The 16,031-nt window shown below is 39.8% G+C and overlaps 1 protein-coding gene and 1 long non-coding RNA gene across 45 annotated transcripts in view; one reads left to right on the top strand and one right to left on the bottom strand.

The window, feature by feature from the left end:
- The window catches only part of LOC144283320 (uncharacterized), a 297,695-nt gene that overhangs the window by 174,940 nt on the left and 106,724 nt on the right, over positions 1 to 16,031 (top strand). The window lies entirely within an intron of this gene.
- Positions 3,118 to 15,832, bottom strand: LOC144282886 (uncharacterized). Of its 5 annotated transcripts, none has more exons than XR_013351301.1 (7): positions 15,697 to 15,832; positions 14,910 to 15,119; positions 13,944 to 14,011; positions 12,130 to 12,203; positions 6,949 to 7,057; positions 4,371 to 4,463; positions 3,118 to 3,818 (listed from the first exon to the last, which is right to left on the bottom strand). It is a non-coding gene; the product is annotated as an uncharacterized LOC144282886 (long non-coding RNA). The 5 variants fall into 5 exon arrangements; XR_013351299.1 differs by having other exon boundaries at positions 3,124 to 3,818; positions 14,910 to 15,056; XR_013351302.1 differs by lacking the exon at positions 12,130 to 12,203 and having other exon boundaries at positions 3,124 to 3,818; positions 14,910 to 15,056.

Raw genomic sequence — 16,031 nt, 5'->3', positions numbered from 1 at the left:
CCCTGTAAGCTTTAAATCACTAAGTTCTCAACAAAAGTAAACTGCTCTTTGGTATAAGGAAATAAAATATATGGAAAACATTCTGTTATAGACCAGGATTTCTAAGTAATGGTACTGCTTTCTTAGGAAAGACACCTTTGCCTGATTGAATGTATCCTTTGGAAAGCAAGGGAACTTAGAGAAAATAATTAAGGTATGTTAAGTGGCAGGTTCTGAAAATCCTTATTATGTGAGTGCTGCTGCTCACATCTGGGAGCATGACTTGAGACTTCCAAGATTTATTTCCTGTGTGGGATGTATAACTAAAAGTTCTTTATCCTGTAGATATGAACCAAAGATATCACCCTCATAGATGATTTATACCAAACCTATTTTGTTCTCCCCAGCATGTAAATTACTTCTTTCTCTGGTGACAACTTAATTGCCACTGATAGTAATATAATTTATCTGTAATAGTTATAAAGCATAGTTATAGTTCTTGACCTGGATGTCATATAAATTCTCAAGCTATTGCACATATAGCATCTCATTGTTCCTCCCAACAACAATATGATATAGGCTGGGTAGGGGTCATTATTCCCATTTTATAGATAGGAAACTGAAATCCAGAGCCATTCATTAATTCACCTGAGTTCTCACAGATAAGAAGTTGTGGAGGCATAATTCAGCTTCATTGTTTCTACACCAGTATTTAAAAGTGAACAAAAAGATTCAAACGAAAGGCAAGCCACAGGGTGAGAGAAATTTGCAATACATATGTTAACAAAGACACTACAGAATATGTTAGGAACTTTTATGGGTCAGCAAGTAAAAGACAACAGCAAAACATGGGCAAAAACTTGAATAGTAATTTCATAAAAAGAGTGTGTCCAAATGACCAATAAACTTATGATGGTTGTTCATCTTCATTAGTCATCAGGGAAATGAAAGTTAAGATCACAACACAATATCACTGTACATTTACCAAAATCATTCAAAAGACAGAACATATCAAAACATGTTGAACAATGGCAACACTAGTTAGTAGGAACTAACCAATAGGAACAATGGTAAGAATTACTGGGAACAAGGGCTAGTGAACATGTGGAACAATAAGAACTCTGTATACTGTGGGTGGGAGTGCACCCTGTTGCAGCTACTTGGGGAAACTGACAGTATTGAGCAATGACTCAGTAATTCTAGTCCTAGATGTCCCAAAGAAAAGTGTGCGTATGTTAACAATCATGTAGAAGAATGTTTACAGCAGTACTATGTATCATCATCCAGACTGGGACGATCCAAATATTCCTCTTCAAGAGGGATGGATAAACAAATTGTGATATATTTACACAGTGGAATATTATACAATGAGAATGAAGAGTAACACTGTAGTTAACAACCTTGATTTATCTTATCAACGTGGAGTTTAAAGAAAGAAACACTGAGCAAGAGTCCCCATGGTGTTTCTTCTTGATGTTCTTGGTGTTAGAAATAAAGATAGTAGTTATTTTTGGGTGTGGTGACCAGACAAGAGTACAGGGGCTTCTGGGATGCTGATAATATTCAATTTTGTGATGTGGGTGCTAATTTATGTGAGTTTGATTAGTTCATGAAAATCCATTAAGCTGTATATTTGTGAGTTGTGTACTATTCTCTATGTATGCTATTATTCAGTAAAATTTAATAAATCCAGCAAATGAGCTGGAGTCATTAGGACACAATGAGTATCTGTATGCCAAGAAGAGGGATGACTTCATGCAAAATCACCAACACATTTGGGGTAGCTTATTTAAGAAAGTATCAGTGAGGAAATGAAGAAGAATGAAAGGGGGATGCATCCGTATGTGAATGGCCATCTGCTCACATCAAGAAAAAAAGCTTCTTGTGGGTTAAGTAAATTGCCGAGGGTCCAACAGGTCGTAAGTGGTTCAGCTGGAATTTCAATCAGTCTTTTTATTCTGTAGCTCATGCTTCTTCAACTACACCATCTCAGCAGGCAGTATTTTACTTCAGCCTCAAAACAGTGAAGAATAGGGAAAACAGAAGGAGGTAAGAGAGTAGACGTCATCAAGAAACAATTTTAAAAATTGGTTTAAAGTCTGCCTTTTACCTATAAGCTTTATGGGGGATGTAATTCCTTTTTTTAAAATGAGCATGTAATTCTTATGTATTTTATTAGTAATTGTTTACCCAAGAAAAGTTTTCAATAGAAAAAAAGAAAGAAAGAAAGAAAGAAAGAAAGAAAGAAAGAAAGAAAAAAGAAAGGGAAAAAAGGAGGAAGGGAAAGAAGAAAGGGAGAGAAAGAAGAAAGAAAAAAAGAGGAAAAGGAAAGAAAAAGAAAGGAAAGAAGGGAAAGGAAGAAAAGGAAGAAGAAAGGGAAAGAAAGAAGAAAAGAAAGGGAAAGAAAGGAAGAAAAGGAAGAAGAAAGGGAAAGAAAGAAGAAAGGGAAAGAAAGGAAAAGGAAGAAAGGGAAAGAAAGAAGAAAGGAAAAGAAAGAAAGGGAAAAAGAAGAAAAGCAAGAATAAAGGGAAAGAAAGAAAAGGAAGAAGAAAGGGAAAGAAAGAAAGAACAAAAAAGCAGACTTGGGAGGGATATTACACTTCATAAAACTAACAAAGTTTCTTGCGGTTTTTGATTTTCATATTCTAAGTTAAGAAGCAAATAGAAAAAAAAAAAAGGAATGCGTCTGTATACCTCCCCCCTCCCACCGAGCACGCGTGTGCCTGCGTGCACACACAGGCACACACGCACACACACACCACGTAGTTGGCCTACAGCCTCCGAGATCCCAGTATCCCTAATTACAGCTTCCATCGCAGGCTACACAGAAGCACTGCTCATTCCAGCCCTGGCATGACTCCTGTTTAAACATACTTCCCAGAAATCTCAGGCAGCTTGCCATGGTAAGGAAACAATTGACGTCAGATCTTGAGCAGGGGAATCCGTGGAGGGTGGGAGGAAGGCGGGGGCGAGTCGTTAAAGGTGGTGAGAGGGAGGCTTTTCATGGACGCTCCAGCTGATCACGATTTCCCTGATCCAGTGTCAGGACAAAGGGCTTATTATGCCTGCCTGGCCCACCGTGGCCTCAGCAGCTCTGTTCCCAAAGTTGATGGCTGCCTCAAGCTTCCTTTGGGGGACACCGAATGAGTCTGGCGACGATGCTAAAGAATTTTCCTCTCTTTTGCTGGCTCTCTTGATGGTTTGCCATCGTTAAAGTATTTCTTTTTATTAATTATGGATGGTCTTTAATGTTCCCTTTGGTTCATAGCCTGTCGTTGAAATGACCTCAGAAATTATTTAGTCAAACTTCTTCCCATTGCAGCATTTTTTTTTGTGTATGTGGCACAAAACCATTCTCCAGTCAATAAATATTTATTCACTGTGGCAGATATTGTTAGCATTCTACCTAGCGTTCAACGACTTTTCCTTTTCCCTTGCCCGTGGAAATTTATTTTTTTTTTTGAGGGAAGAATTATGTTCACACCCAAGCAATACATTTTTATTGGTGTAAGTCAATCATGATAATCCTATTCTCACTCTCTCAGCATTCTTGGAAGCCCTCGTATACCTTCTTTCTGGCCAAAGGGACCTAAGGAAAGGAAATTTCCCTGCAGAATTCCTGAAGAGGTTTTGATTTTCTGATGAAAAGAGACAGACACACTGCAATGCCCTTTCTCCTTCTGGCCTTGAAGGTGAATATGATAGTTGCCACCTTGTGACGGTGAGGATAATGACAAGAAAGCTATAGACATTATGGATTTCTTGAACAAGCACAAGTTAACCAATTAGCTGTAGATACATAGTCCTATAAAGAAAACTGTGGTCAGGCTTTCTGTTTCCTGCAAAAAAAAAAAAAAAATGCATTCAAGATATATTCTATTCCAGGGGTGCCTGGGTGGGTCAGTTGGTTGAGCATCTATCTGCCTTTGGCTCAGGTTGTGATCCTGGGGTTCTGGGATCAATGCCCACATTGGGTTCCCTGCTCAGAGGGGAGTCTGCTTCTCTCTCTCCTTCTCCCCTCCCCCTGCTCCAGCTGGTTTTCTCTCTCTCTCTCTCTCAAATAAATAAAATCTTAAAAAGATACACTCTATTCCAGTCACTGTGTTAGAGAAGGTATGTGGTAGACCTAGAGACGCACTGTACAGATCCCCCTTCAAGGAGGACTTGCTGCCCAGCAGTGAGGCTTGGGATCAGCAGACAATCTCCAGCTGCCAGCTCTTTTAGGGTCTATTTCAGCTCTGGAGAACTCCCCCTCCTGAAAGCTCCCTGTGCCCCCACCCTGAGATCTCACCCTTCCTTGGGCAGTCTACATTTCATGACTAGATGAGGTAGGGACATAAAGATTGAATCATTTGGGGCCAACATGGGACCTACTGGCAGGCAATACTTACTCCAGAAATCCCCATCAGATTGGCTGAGAATTTGTTGAGCATTCATGGCCTTGAATTGCAGCAGCAAGGAAAAATGCTCCTAATGGGCAGAGTCTAGGGGTGTGAAAAGACAATTGACCAAGGTTAGAATATGTATGGAGATGTGGTCAGTAGCAAATGGCCTGGCAGGCTTGTCAATGATATGGAAAGAAAAAGATCGGAGGACCAGGAACAGAAGTTTGGGTTAGAGACATATGGATGAACATTTGGGAGTAGGCTCAGTGTACCTCTGTATCACAGGCAAACAGGTGCCTGAGAGTGTCTGTTATGGGAAAGGCACCAAATAGTCAAGCAGACAAAATGACTGGTCTCGTTCATGTCAGCCAGCCTCCGTCATCAAGCTTCCCTGGGTTACCAGGACAGGCACATGAATGACATGGCCAAGGCAGTGGAGATTACACATGGGCTTTATGGTATGGACTCCCACTGACCAAGTCTGATTAGCTGCTGACATGGCATGGCATTGGGTGGTCTGACCAGCCAGCAGCAGAAATGAACCATGAACACCTGAGACAGCACCAAGCCTTGAGAAGACCAATTGGCCACTTGGTTGAAAGTTGCCTACAGGCTCTTTCCATTCTGTATGAGTCAATGCTTCTTTCTTACAGGAACAGAAACAATATTTTGAATTTGGATTTTCCTTTACTGCCTGTGGGATTTAAGTAATCACCACTATTTGGAGGCTTACAGCAGGGTCTACCAGGATGGGATTCCCATACAATATTGCATCAGACCAGCAGACCCATTTTGTAGTAAAGGAAGCATGAGAATGTTTTATCCTGAATTGAGCAACAGTCAACTCTCCTAAAACTATACCTCTCAGACTTGTGATGCTGATTTTACAGTGTTTTACCAGTGTTGGTTCATAAATGAATACCAGGCATTCCTGGCCTGGTCTTTCCATACTCTCTAGGGCAGGTTTCTGGATAAGGATAGAGATAGTTACTCCTGTATTAATAATAGGGCAATCATTGTCCTGCTCCTGCCATAGGAAAATTCTCTACCATTCTGTGCAATAATGCTTATCCAATTAGCATTAGGAAACATTTGGGGATTTAAGATTAGGACTTGGAAAATTGATTAGATTTATTGATATAATTTATCAGTCATAAAGAAAGCTCCTACATGAGTTCTGTGCACATTTGTTTTACCATGAATGTACTAGTGGTGGTGGATGATAATGAAAAAATAAGCGCAGGGCCTCTGGAGACATGACTTAAAAATCATATGTAGTGACTCTGACATTTCTTCACATTTGATGTTTTGTTTTTAAAATTTATGCAAATTTGCCTTTTGTTTCACAGTGAAGCCATTTCTGTCCTATTAGAAAACAACCCATCTCCAAGTCTTCATAAAATTAATGTTCTAGAAAGATGTGCCCTATTTACCCTTTGTCATCGCTTCTCCGCCTTTTGGCTAAGATCAAGCGTAGCATATTTACCCTTTGTCTTCACTTTTCCCCGCATACCAACATATCTCCTCGGTGAACCCTTGGATTCATTGAAATTGCTCAGAAACAGAACGAGGATGAAAGGAAGAGGAATACAGAGGACCAATTCCTGGAGAGCACCTGTTCAAATAGAGGACCGAGGAAGAGAAGCCATGAAGGGAAACAGGAAGGCACAGTCTTAGAGATAGAAATGAAAGAGTCCTGGAAACTGAGGAAGGACAGTGTCTGTTGAGGACCCAAACCCCTTGTGAACTTTGTTTTTTAAGGTTTTATTTATTTACTGGACACAGAGAGAGAGAGAAGCACAAGCAGAGGGAACAACGGGCAGAGGGAGAAGCAGACTCCCCGCTGAGTAGGGAGCCCAATGTGGGACTCAATCCCAGGACTGTGGGATCACAACCTGAGCTGAAGGCGGATGGTCAACCGACTGAGCCACCCAGGTGCCCCACCTTGTGAACTTAAAAAAAAAAGTTCCTGTTCTATGGAAATAAACAATACAGTGGGTTAAAGAGTGAGTGGAAAGATTGGTAGGTTGGACTAAAATTCAAAACTTCTTGATAATAAGGATCAACAAGGTATGGATAGTAAAGAGATGAATGTGAGAAAGGATGAAGCAAAAGTTAGAGGGGTGAGACAGAGGGAGCCACAGAGGTGCGGAATGGCGAGAAAGAGAGGAGCAAAAGAATGTACTTCTCCATGGTTTAAAAAAATAGATTTTAAGGGACAAATGCAAAAGAAAAATATTGGCAGCCCATATTCAAAAGTTTCAAAATCGGTAATGTGGAGTTTCAACACATAAATAAAGGAAAGAAATTGGGTTGCCCTTTTGATTTCTTATGATAAGTGGTAGGTAAATTGTTGAATGAGTGCTTTAAACAGGTATTAAAAAGACAGAAGCATTCCCAACATGCTGTTCGCACTGCAGAACCTCACATAGATATAGGGCCCCCACAGGCCGGGCTGGTGCCTTTCAGTACTCTGGCTTTCCAGTCCATCAATAATCAATTACAGTCTTAATAACTAACCAATATCATCAGGTACTGAATATTAAGCCAGATTCCCATTTCAAGAGTTTTTGTCTGTTATCACCTTTCTTCCCTGTGGGAAGTTCCCAAGGAAAGTCAAGTCAACATCAAGAGCTTGCTTACTGAACAGAGGGAGTAGACTCACAACCTCTTCTCAAGGCTGTTTTGGGAACCTGTGTAGAGAAGTTGAAAGAGTCTATGGTCATACCACCCTGAAAGTGTTTGACCTCGTCTGATCTCAGAAGCTAAGCAGGGTCAGGCCTGGTTAGTACTTGGATGGGACAGAAGTTGAAAAAAACCCATGTTTGGGGGGAATAGGAAGATCAGGATTTGATCCTCAGTTTTGGCAGTAATTGAGCAATTGCCTTTTTTTTTTTTTAGATGTTATTTATTTATTCATAAGAGACACACAGAGAGAGAGGCAGAGACACAGGCAGAGGGAGAAGCAGGCTCCCTGCAGGGAGCCTGATGCAGTACGCAATCCCAGGTCCCTGGGATCACAACCTGAACTTAAGGCAGACTCTCAACCACTGGGCCACCCAGGCGTCCCTGAGTGATTGTCTTACTCTCTCTAGACCTCAGTGTTTTATTCCATTACAAAGGGGTAATGGTTTTAAGGATAGTTGTGGGGGATTAAGTGGGATTTCCTGGCACTCCAAATGTGGGAGTCCCCATCTCTGGGACCTAAAACGCCTGAAACTGGGCAATCAGAGCTCCTGCTTCTTCCTTGTATGAAGCTTCCTTGTATGAAGGTATTGACCTTGAGCCAATTTTCATGTCTGCGCAAACCGCATGGATCTGTTAACCTATCTTCCCTCAGAACGTCCGGTTTCAGTTCAATACATGAACCAACTAGAGATTGGAGGATGCACAGCTACTCCTGGGTGATTTCCAGGTTTCCTCAGGAACACATTTGCATGTCATGTCTTAGGAAGGGCTGCTTCTGTAAAGGACTGGTCATTACTCCTAGATTGAGTTTGGTCTCTGCTAGATGCCCTACCTCACCTTTTTCCAAATTTTGAACGACTCATAATTTATTCAACGCCTTATTTTATTTATTTCTTTTTTGTTTTCAAAAAAATTATTTTATAATACCAATGATGTGCCAAGCACTATGTTGAGGGGTGGGGATACAAATCTTAATAAGATCTGGTTTCTGGAGATGAAGTGTCAGGAATATAGACATTTCATTAAAATAAAAATGTGATCAGTGTTAAGACAAATATTTTTGTGCTATTCTCTCTGAATTGCAGTATCTCCTTGAGATACTGTTGAGAGGGAGCCCAATTTCCTATTATCACATCTCTAAGAGGAGACTTCCGCTCCCCGAAATTGGAACAGGGACATTTTTGGCCATGTGAGCCACCAACCTCCCAAAAGAAGCACCTATTCTGAATGTGGAGTTTGTACAGAGCTTATGTTTTTTTTTCCCCTCCTTTTTCTCCTTGTTAGAGAGGGCCTACAACTGTCCAGTTCCTACAGGGAAAAAAGTTTAATCTGATGGAGGCTGTGGTGGTGGAGTAGTTGGCAGCCTTATTCTGACAAAAGGTTAAATCACTTCCTCTAATTCAGCTTCAAAAGCAATAAATCCTTGTTTTGTCTTCACTCATCTGATCCCCTTGTTGATTATTCTTTTCTGCAATTAATGCATGCATTATTCTCTGTGTGTTAAGTAGTTTGTGTTTGTTTCTCATGTTATTCAAATATCCTACATCCTTGTTGATTGGAGTCTACTTATTTTATCAGAACTTGAGTGAAGTATACATTCATGTCTATTTCTCCTTAGTTCTGTTAATAATTTCTGTATATATTTTGAAGCTATGTTATTAGGTGGTTGCAAATTTGGAAGTGGTACATTTTCTCATAGGTAGATTTTTTTTTATTATAAAAATTGTACCTTTTTAAATCTGTAGTAAGTTTCTTGCTTTAGAATTACTGTGTTGGATACTCAGATATATCCAACTTATTCTGTTAATGTTCACACTGTATAAATTTTCTTACCTTTACTTTCAAACTTCTACATCCTTGTATTTAGGGTATGTCTCTTTAAGAAGCTTATGCTGGTTTATTTTTAATCTCTGCTGTTAACCTTTGTTCTTTTAATTGGAATATTTAGTCTATTTACATTTAAAGTAATTACTTATACATTTTTATTTATGTGTACTATTTCACTATTTCTATTTTACTCACCTTTTCAGGTTTTTTTGCCTTCACTTGGAGTAATTATTTTTAATTTTTTTCATTTTCCTCTTATTAGCTATATGTTCTTTCACTATGTTTTCTGTTATTAAACAGAATTCAACTGCATTTCCTTTCTCCCACCTTATTATCTATTGTCACGTCTTTGAATTCTACATATACTTTCTATTCTGTGAGCCATTATTTCTGCTTGTATACTCAATATTCATTTAGGTTTACACATGTTTATCCTTTCAGGTGCTTATTACATCCAGATTTTCCGAGCTCGCACAATTTTCCTTCTGCCTGAAGACCTCCCTTTTAGGGTAGGGCCAAACATGGGAAGTTTTTTTAAAAAATATCTTTATATTTCACCTTTATTCTTAAATGATATTTTTACTGAGTATAGAATTCTAGGTTAGTAGTTATTTTGTTCAACATTTTGAATAATTTCAGTTTTTTCTGTTTTCCATCCTTTCTTTTATGTGGTCCACCTTCACTATTGTTATTGATGCTCATTTGAAAGATCCGTCTATCTATCTATCTATCTATCTATCTATCTATCTATCTATCTATCATCTATCTATCATCTATTTATCTATCCATCTGAAATCACCTATCTATCATCTATCATCTCAGCTGCTTTCACAATTTTTCTTTTTTTCAGTTTTGACAGCTTCTGGATAATTGTACCTTCAAATATCATTCTCCATTTTTTCTCTCTCTCCACTATTTCTGGGACTTCAAGGCATGTATGTTGGACCCTTTGGCTGTCTCCTGAGCCCTGTAGACTCTTTTCCACATCCCACATCTCCTCTTCCTTTTTGTGTGTGTTTAAGTATCAACTTTATTTGTTTGTTTGTTTATTTATTTATTTATTTATTTATTTATTTATTTATTTATTTATTTATTTATTTTACCAATCTATCTTCTAACTCAACATTTATCTCATGAACATTATTGGCTATACTATTAAACACGTGTATGGAATTCTAAAATTTCAATTATCTTCTTTTTCAGTTTCAGAGTTTCCTTTGTTTAACAGTTTCTAATTTTCTGCTAAAATTCTACATCTTAGCATCTGATTTCTTTCATTTCAGGCATAATTATTTTGAAGTCTCAGTGTCATAACTTCTATATCTGCATCTCTTGCAAGTCTGATTTTTTTGTAATCTTACCTCTTCATATGCCTTATAACTTCTTTATTGGTCATAGGATGCCCCATATGAATGTTACCTTCCTCCAAAGAGGATTGAGTTAGATTCTTACAAGCACTTTGGATAAGGACAGGTCTCCTAAATTTAGTTTGATATTAAATTGAACCTGTTGGTTCATCTCTAAATTGTAGTGCTTCTTGTGTCCCAATAACTGGAAGTGGAAGTGTTACATCCTATTTTCATGTGTCAGTTTGAAGTGAACTGAGAGTGAAAGAGCCACAACTACTTGTCACTCTTAAACAGCCAACACAAAAGACATGGTCCAACAAATGCATGGTTTATTTTTGGGTGCAAGACTGTTTCTGACTGTTGTGTCATGAGCTTTAGTCAGTTTAAGTTTTAGAGCCTAAAATGAACTTAAATCAGGTACGGCCCTCATAGAGCAAGTTTGCCTCATGTAAACATATCGAGCTTTGAAGCATTGGTGGGTTTAAGACTTATTATTCTCTTTGTAGGCAAGAACACAAAGACAGCTAACTTACAAATAGTACTAAGAATATGATTCTATCCTTTAAATTTTAAATAATAGGTACCAGTAAATATTACCAGATCATTTACTCCAGATTTTGATTCTCTTTATGTCATTTTATTTCATCTCTCTCTCCTTCAATCCATCCATCCATCCGTGTTACTACCTCTCATTTTGGGGTGAGGGACAAACATGTGCCTCCTCACCCATGGTAAGGGTGAAGGGTGAGGGTACAAAACCCTATTACTCTGAACATTTGAACTCTCCTACCATCTTTCACTTCAACCCTTTTATATCCTCAAGTGAGACTTCCCACGCTCTTTTTTTTTTTTTTTTTTTTTTTTTTTTTTTTGGTTTGTTTCTAGGTTTACAATATGCTTACAAGAGTACTTTGGAAAAATACATAATTAATGTTAAAAATACAATCTATGAGGTTAGGCTTATTGAATAGTTGTAATTTGATTTTCTCTAGCTTTTTCTTTTTTCCCAAATTTTGAGTGATAAATGTATTTACCTGCTACCTGAACAATAACAAATGTTGTTACTTTTATAACAGAATTTGTCCTTTTTTTAAGTGAAGTTAAAATATATTACCTTCAAATATGTCTTGAAAGTCTGTTTAATGATTTTAATTAATTGCCTGAAATATAATTAATATTAAAATTATTTTATCTTTAAAATAAATAAGCAATCAGTCCTCTTCCTCACCACTTCTTAGTCTTCTTATGGTGCCTTGGGAGTAAAATGCTATGGTTTCTATCCAATATCACATTGAAATCAGATTGGAAATCTTTTAAAGATCCACTGAAGTAATTGCAAAATGTATCACTTTAGGCATCTTTAAGATAGGCAGAACTTGAATCTTTCAAGTGAAGTCCCTAAATAATGTCCACTTGTTTCAGCCCTGCTCCTTCTTCAGGTTGGATGAACACCATGGAAATTCACTGAAGACCACTACCCAGGAGACTCAAGGGAATTGTTAAAAAGGAGAACTATCCAAACATTGTCCTTTCCCTTTGCAGCCTAAGCAGGAAAGAAAACTCATAGGCAAAGTAATAATAGATGAACACTCTAAGAAGCATATTGTCTGGACTAAGGAGCTATGGTTGTGGCTCCTTGTCCAATAACCCAAGGTTTATGGGGTTCAGGTCCAGAAAAATGGACTTCTGCCACTGAAGGCTCATTAGGGCTGATGCTGTCATGGTGCTAGAAGGGAAACCTTATGTTCATTTCAGATCTGCCAACTGTCCAGCTGCCATCCCCATCAGCAATGGCAAGAATTCTCTGAACTTGGACTAGAGAAAACACAGTGAGAGCCAGGCTAGTCAATGAGCTTAATCATGGGAATGCTAATAATAGCAGACCTTTATTGAGCACTTACCATGAGACAGTCCTGCTGAGAGCAGTCTGTGTGTATTATCCCATTTACTCCTCACAACTGTAATGAAGTTGCTGCTGTTGTGATGAATGATTTGCATGTAAGAAATGAGGCTCAGAGAGGTTAAACAGTTTGCCTATGATCGCTCAGTCAGAAAATGGTAGAGGTGGGCTTTGCACTCAGGTCTAATGCTGGTTCCCCGGATTCCATCCCTTGGCTTTCCCACCTATCAAGTCCAGTCTCTCAGCAAGACACTCTGGTCCTCCAGGATGTGGCTCAGAGCCTCCTTGCCCTCTTTTCCACCAGGGCCTTCCCTCTCTAATCACCCCATGCCTCTTTCTTCTGGCCCTACAAGTTCAGGCCGCACTCCCAGAGCATATCTGGCACTTCTAAGAGTCTTTGCTTTTGCCCATCACCTGTGCTTCAAAGATACTTCCCCTTCTTCCCTGCCAAACCAACTCTATCATCCATTAGTACCCTGGCCAATGTCACTTCTTGTATGGATCCTCTCCCAGCTTCCTCTTCTTAACTCTTGGCCTCCTTAAATCTGTTCCCTCAATACCAAATTCATGTTTTAGCACAGAGGTCAGTAACCTATGGTCTTTTTTTTTAAAATATTATTATTTTTTTAAGATTTCATATATTTATTCATGAAAGACACAGAGGAGAGAGAGAGGCAGAGACACAGGCAGAGGGAGAAGCAAGCTCCATGCAGGGAGCCCGATGTGGGACTCAATCCTGGGACTCTAGGATCACGCCCTCGGCCAAAGGCAGGTGCTAAACTACTGAGCCCTGGGATTCCCAGCCCCCTATGGTTTATAGGTCAAATCTGGCTCACTGTCTGGTTTCATAGATCCTAGAAGCTAAGAATTGCTTTTATATTTTTTAATTTAAATTTCTGGAGGAAAAAAAAGAATAGTACTTTGTGACACATGAAAATTATTCAGAGTACAAATTTCAGTGGGCATAAATAAAGTCATATTGATAAATAGGCATATTTATTGGTGGAAATACTATCTATGGCTGCCTTGGCACTACAACAGCAGAGTGAGTAGTTGCAACAAAGACATAGGGCCCAGTGTCTAAAGTAGTTGCTATCTGGCTCTTTATAGAGAAACAATTTGCTAACTCCTGCATCTGAGTCCTATAAAGTGGTATTTCAATATAATGGGCACCTGTATGTTCCTGATTTTCATATCAGTGTGCCCAGCATGTGATCTTATTCTAAGTAGACAATAATTTAATGAGCATATGGATGAAAATTGAATATAAAGAAAATACTACACATGGAGTCCATGTCACTTCTGTCACTGCTATTTCAAAGTAGAATAATTTGACAAACATTTTTCACAAAGGGATAGCACAGTCATTCACAGCTGGCAATAGCAAACTCATTATCATTTATAGACTAGAAGGGTCTAGAAGTGGGAGTAGTTTCAGGATTCCAGAAAGAGAAAATCATGTAGAGTTGGCTGCTTTGAGAATACCTCTAGTCTTCTGTAGAGATGCATGGCAAGCTGATGGGAACCTCTCAAGTAAGGAACCAAGAAAATAGATGCCCTGGCCTCCTCCTGCCCCTTTTTCCCATTCTTGCTTGATATCTCTCTCTCTCTCTCTCTTAAGATTTTTTAATGTATTTATTTGAGAGAGAGAAAGTATAAGCTCACAGAGGGAGAGGAAGAAGCAGACTCCCTGCTGAGCAGAGAGCACGACATGGGGCTCAGGCCCAGGATGCTAGGGTCATGACCTGAGCCGAAGGCAGGCACTTAACTGAGCTACCCAGGCGACCCTCCACTCAGTCTGTTAGCAGAGCTCACCAAGGCACTGGAGCTGTCAGTGTCATGCATGGAGGCTGGTTCCTAGAAAAGGAGGCTGAAGATAGTACCTGAAGAGGCAAGGGGAAGATACCCAACAAGTCACATCTTTAGGCTTCAATTTCTTCACTTATAAAATGATCAAGTTGGATTATAAAATTTATAATGATCATAAAAACAAGAGTCATAGAAGATGTTGTCGAGGCCTTATTGTGAACCATACATTCACTTTGTCAAACAGCCTTCAGAATAAATACCATCCCCTTACACAACGGAAAAACCTGAGGCCCAGGCTGATACCGTAGATTACTTGTTCACACAGCCAGTCATTTGCCCCCTTGGAAGCTATACTTTTCCTGAAGTCCCTCCCTCATTTTTACCTACCAGAAACCCAATCTGGTTGTACTGGTTGTGGCACTAGCTGCTTGGGGCTTCAGATGTCTTTCAAGTTAAACTCAACTAGTCAGCCTTGGCTTACCTGTCAGCTCTTCTGGATTCACTACAGTCACACAGCCTTCCCCCTTCTCATATCCAGTTTCCAGTGGATACCAGTTTCAGGCACAGTCTCCCCTATGTCTCCGGTGAAGGCAGAACTGCCAAGGAAACGTGGCCCCCCATCCCCTAACCTCTTTCCTGTTACTATCATAATATAAGCCTTGGGCAGGAGTCCTAGTAACAGAGACCTCATCAATAAAATTAGTCTGATGACAGATAGACCAGTGTTTTCCAAGAAACATGCTGAAGGCTGAACATTATAGGTCTGAACTCTGGTATGTTTATTTATTTATTCTGAGCAATTTGCTCAACACTGGAACCCTTGTACATCATAGCATGGATATGATTTCTTAATTATTCATGCCATTAATAATTGACACCATTAATAACACTGTAATACCATTAATAATTGAGTACATAAAATGGAATTCTCTGGAATTAATTTATTATCATTAATTTTCTGTGCTAGCTTACCAGAGCTCATTAGAATGGTGGTCAGGGTCTGTGCATCAAATTATTTAACTAGTCATCTTCAGGACTTAAAGGCCAAAGAATTGTAGAATTCACTCCAACCACTTCCTTGGATTACCATGAACAGCCCCTCGTTTGTCTTTTATCCCTCTAGGAAAGGGAGGGGGGAAAGCTTCTTGTGAACACCTCCACAGAATTCAGTGTGTATCCCTGCTGGTTTATAAAATAGGACTAATGAAGAGGAGGGAAGCAGGCTGCCCATGGGGCTACAAAGCCCTCAGCAAACCCATCCTGGGGGCTACCAATCCTCCCAAGTCAGGTCCAGGGCTCACCCCTTTCCTGCCATAGACCCCAAGGGCTGTGACTGCCCCCCTTCACCAATTAAACTTTTGGCCTCCTACTTGCTCCTCCATGATCTGTCTTCCTTAAAGCGACCAAAGAAAAATGTATTCCTGTCTTCCCATCTCATCTTGATGCTATCCCTGAAGACAAACTTGTTGACCCTTTTAAGAGTTTCAGAGCCTACATGGATCATGACTAATTCTTTGATTTTACGGAGCTCTGGTCCTTATGTGAAGCACTGCAATTCATTGAGCCTAATGTATCTACAAAATGGTATAACACCTAAGGTGAAGGTAAGAGGGTAGCCATGGAGAAACACTGCCCCAGAGGCCCCATTCTAAAAAAAAGGACCTGATGCCCAGGTGAAGGGGCCAGCAAATGGCCTCCAGTCGTCACCATGGTCAGGGTCTACTGGGGGGAGCTGCCGGGTCTGAGGGCGCAGCCTTACCATGTAGGATGACCAACTCATTTGGTTTGCCTGGAACTTTCTTGGCACTAAAAGTCCCGCAGCCCAGGATTGGTCTCTGCGCTCAAGTCTGACTCCATGGGCATGTCTTTAACAGCAGACACATTCACCCTAAGCATCTGGCAAGGCCAGTCCTTTGTGAAGTTTTGGGTGCATCCTCTGGAACAATGGACCACCGTGATTCTGCTCTTTCTCCCCTCCCCCACACCAGCCGGGCTGAGTACAGCTGCCCTCAAAGCCTACTGGGATCTTCTGACAAGAAAATTAATGTGATATATTCCTCCCATGAACTCCCAGAACACTCCATAACTTTCTAA

This window comes from Canis aureus, chromosome 14 (assembly GCF_053574225.1).
Source record: "Canis aureus isolate CA01 chromosome 14, VMU_Caureus_v.1.0, whole genome shotgun sequence".
Classification (NCBI taxonomy): Eukaryota; Metazoa; Chordata; class Mammalia; order Carnivora; family Canidae; genus Canis; species Canis aureus.
This window is presented reverse-complemented; position numbering and strand designations above follow the sequence as displayed.